Source organism: Orycteropus afer, unplaced genomic scaffold (genome assembly GCF_000298275.1).
Source record: "Orycteropus afer afer isolate SDZICR_OR568_19922 unplaced genomic scaffold, OryAfe1.0 scaffold00263, whole genome shotgun sequence".
In the NCBI taxonomy this organism is placed as follows: Eukaryota; Metazoa; Chordata; class Mammalia; order Tubulidentata; family Orycteropodidae; genus Orycteropus; species Orycteropus afer.
In genome coordinates, this window is record NW_006921850.1 from 1170394 (window position 1) to 1174918 (window position 4525).

At 40.1% G+C, this 4525-nt stretch overlaps 1 protein-coding gene across 1 annotated transcript in view; it reads left to right on the forward strand.

Moving 5' to 3' along the window:
• LOC103204876 (T-cell receptor gamma chain C region C10.5) overlaps nt 1-4525 on the forward strand; it is a 250349-nt gene that overhangs the window by 82049 nt on the left and 163775 nt on the right. The gene's annotated exons all lie outside the window — the stretch shown is intronic.

Genomic DNA, 4525 nt, shown 5'->3' on the forward strand with positions numbered 1-4525 from the left:
AAAAAAAAAAAACCTCATAGCCATCGAGTTGATCCTGACTCATAGCAATCTCTCCTTGGGTTATCAAGGAGGTAAATCTTTACAGAAGTAGATTGCCCATCTTCCTTCTGTGGAGCAGCTGGTAGATTTGAACTGCCAATATTCTGGTTAGCAGTTCAATTCCTTAGGCACTATGTCACTAGAGCTCCCATATTTTATTACTGCAATGATAATATCTAATACAGAAAACTTAAGGAGCTCTGGTGGCAGGAAATCGAGGTCCAAAATGACTATGAAATTTGCATGGTGTCAGGCAACTACTGGGTGGCAGAAATGGACAGTTAACAGCTGTAGACATTAGAAAATGCTTTAATTACATGGGAACTTGCTCAGGATATAAGCTAAAGTGAAAGAAGAAGAAGAAAAAACCTTACACATTTTGAATGCTTAAAGTATAAGTATATTTATGTGCCATAAATCATATTAATCTCCATTTATCTGTAAAGGGAAAAAATCTAGAAGTTAATGCACCATAATGATAACAGTTGTTGGTCTTGGTAATACAACTATGGGTGTTTTCATTTTCATCTTTATCCTCTTTCTCTGGATTCCTTGTGTGAGTATCCAGAATGTCCATTCATCAGTTGTGTGATTTACATTGGGTCACTTAAGTTCTTGGTACCTGATTTCCCTCTTCTATAAAGGAATAAAGCAAAATCATCTATATATTGCAAGTTTTTAAGATTAAAAAGGTTAAAGCATTTAGAAAAATAGATTAGCACATGGAAAATACTCATTAAATATTTTCTATTATGAAAAATAATATTATTTATTGAGTATGCCTATTGAAAAAATACTATGTTGAGGGAAAAAAAACACAGTTGCTGTCCAGTCAAGTCCAACTCATGGTGACCCCATGTGTGTCAGGGTAGAACTGTGTCCCACAGGCTTTTTGGTGGCTTATTTTTCAGTAGTAGATTGCTAGTCTTTTCTTCTAAGGCATCTTGGGGTAAAGTTGAACATCAATCTTTTGTTTAGCAGTCAAGCGTGCAAATAGTTTGCACCACACAGGGAGTCCATGTTGAGGGAATTCTTAAGTAGCTCCTAGGCAAGGAGAAACCTTACCCTTTCCATGGCAGGATTTAAGGCTCCTCCAGGGGCCCCCAGGAGCTCTACCAGCATAGTACCTAAGGCATTTGACTGCTAACCAGAAGGCCAGCAGTTCAAACCCACCAGCTACTCCTTGGAAGGAAGATTGAGTGATCTACTTCCATAGTGATACCACCTTGGAAACCGAAAGAGGTGTCACTATGAGTCGAATCCAACTAGATGGCAGTGAGTTTGGTGTTTTTGGTATGGGCTCCTCACCTTTGTGCCAAAAAGCCCTATTGAGACCACCAGTTCTATCTCAAAATCTGCAGAGTAAGAATGAGGACCACAAGAATCAGCAAACCCAGTCCTGAGGGGAGGCCCACCACTTTCTTCCCTTCCTTCAGTTCAGACCATGCCTTCCTGCTATTATCTGAAGTGTCCATCCAAAAGGCCTCCATTTTTTGTCTTTGTTCTTGAGGACACCAACTAGCAGACAGGATGGCACTGCTGAGAACACTGGCCTTTCTCTGCTTCTGGGATTGTGAGTTCCTTCCTGATTATTTCAGTCCAGATGGGTGACCTAAGTAACTCTTTAAGATTCCTTTCTGACATTCTCAGAAGCTCATTGCAAATTCTCTTCTTTTACTTACAGTTGGAGCTGGGTTATCAAAAGTGGAGCAGTCCCAGATATCCATTTCCACAGCAGTAAAGAAAAGTGTTAACATACATTGCAGAATATCAAGCACCAATTTTGTTGATGAAACCATTTACTGGTATTGGTTGAAACCAAATAAGTCTATAGAGTATCTGCTATATATCTGGTCAACACAAACCCCAGCTCAAAAACGCTTAGGTGGGAAAGACAACAAAGTTGAGGCAAGAAAAGTTTCTCATTCTTCCACTTCAATCTTAACCATAAATTTTATAGAAGAAGAAGATGTGGCCATTTACTACTGTGCAGGTTGGAAACTCATAGTATTAGAAGTGTCAAGATCACCCACAGAAGCTCCCCTCCTCAGGTATGCCCACCAATATTCTTTCCAACAGTGACAACCACAATCAGCCTCCCAGCTGGGCTGTCAGCCATACCTTCACTTCCTCTGCAGAACTGAGCATTCCAGGAAGCTGTCTTGGGTTATGTTCATTCATTGTCCCCAATTGACATCAGAAATTTTTCTTAAAAACCATTATTTAACTCTCATTGCTTTCAAATCAGATCCAAATCATAATGACTCCTCCTTGGCTTTCTGAGGCGGTATCACTGCAGAAGTGGATTGCCTTCCTTCTGAGGAGTGGTGAGTGGGTTTAAACTATCAGCTTTCTGGTTAGTAGTCAAATGCCTTAGGCTCTATGTCACCAGAGCTCTTAATAAATTAAGGTCCCGTCTTGGGAAAGACTGTGTCACTGTTTATCATATCACCATCCAGAGACTTTCAGTATGTGGGCAAGCTTCCCAGTCAAGCTAAGGAAGAAAATCATTATATGCCAGGAATCTTAAATACATTATACATAGATTATCACATATAATCATACATAATCAAGACTAGCCCTCTGCAGTATAACTATTATTGGCCTATTTAACAGAAAAAGAAATTAAAGCTTAGAGAATTTAAGTTTAGTGTTTAGTCACTGATAAGAAATCCATCTTTTTTGAACTGGACAGTGAGGCTACCCTGAAAAGTTTAAGGGTTGTAATGCTTTAAGTGAACCTGGCCCCCATCTTTTGTCAGTGTGTTGTACTTTGGTGGCTTGTGTGTTATTATGGTGCTGGAAAACGTGTTGCTGGTATTTCAAATGCCATGAGTTAGCAGGGTCACCCTTGATGGATAGGTTCTGGTGGAGCTTCCAGTTGAAAACAGACTAAGAAGAAAAGCCTGCCAGTCTACTTCCAAAAATTAGCCAATGAGTTGGTTGGATCACAGCAGATTACTGTCTGATATAATGTTGAAAGATGAGCCCTCTATGTTGGAAACTCTCAAAATACACAGTGCCTCAAGAAAGAACTGAAAAATACTAATGGCAGTGAAGGTGGTGCAGTTCTAGGCAATGGTTGATTCTGATAGAGATTGGTTTGCCATGAGTTGGAGCAACTCAATGGCAACTAACAAAAACAAAGAACATCTGAGGGTAAGTTTGGCAGAGAACAAGTGCCATTTCTCTGGGAGGTGTAGGGAGGAAGATGATCTCTTTCCTCACATTCAGACTTCTGCCAACTAATGTCATCAGAAATAGCCCTGAGTCTTTGAAGCTGGTATGAGGCCAACATATTGAAATAACTCTTTCATTTGCTTATGAAAGAAGAAAGAGATTGGGCCCCCACAAAAACTACTAACAGTTGTATGTGTGTGTGTGAGAGAGAGAGAGGGAGAGAGAGAAAGAATTCTCTATTATTATTCTCAGTCCTTTATATATTTTAACTCCTTTAATTCTGACAGAAACTTATGAGATATTATTTTTATTATTATTATCATCAAGCATATTTGACACACAAGATAAGTGAGAACTTAAATGGTTTAGTCACTTGTCCAAGTCCCTAAGATGCTACATGGCAAAGAGTGTAGAAACCCAGGTAAACTGGTTCCAGAGCCCACACTTTAATCACAAGAGGATAAAGAGAACTGCTATGTATTGTTCTTTTTAATATTTCATCAAGCAATATGTGTTGGGCTGGGTTCTCTAGAGAAGCAAACCAGTGAAGTTTATATGTACATATAGAGAAAGAGAAATTTATCTTAGGAAAATGGTTCAATGGTGTTGTTGTTGTTATGTGCCATCAAGTAGGACTCAACTCATAGCGACCCCTCCTTGGGTTTCCAAGGCAGTATCACTGTGGAAGTAGATTTCCCAATATTCCTTCCAAGGAGTGGTTGGTGGGTTTGAACTGCCAGCCTTCTGGTTAGCAGTTAAGTGCCTTAGGCACTATGCTACACGAGCTCCCTCATGCACTTATAGAAATGTGCAAGTCCCAAGTTCTTGGATCAAATGTCAAGCTGGAGGCTTTCCACTAATCACGCAGCTTCAGGAGATAACAAGCTCAAGGTTGGCAGGCAGTATACCAGCTGTTGATTCCAGTGAATGACTAATCCAAGATCTCCAAGCCAAATGGTGGATTGTCCACTCAGGGACAGTTGAAGGCAGAACAACAGGATCCTGATCCACAGAAGATTGTCTCCTTTCCCAGGATGTCATAAATATATTGGATGTAGGTCACACCCCTAGGGGAACTCCCTTTCAATGGATTGGCTGCTCAAAACATATGCACCCGATCTCATCATGGGAATAACCCACATCACAACTGCTTACACCACACAGAATTGTGGTCCAGCCAAGTTGACACACAGCTCCAAGTATCACCGTCCATTCCTTGTCAACTTGGCAGTTGTACACATCTTCTTAACCATATATAATCTCTAAATAAGGACAATTATAAAGTCATATTTGTGCCTAACATGGT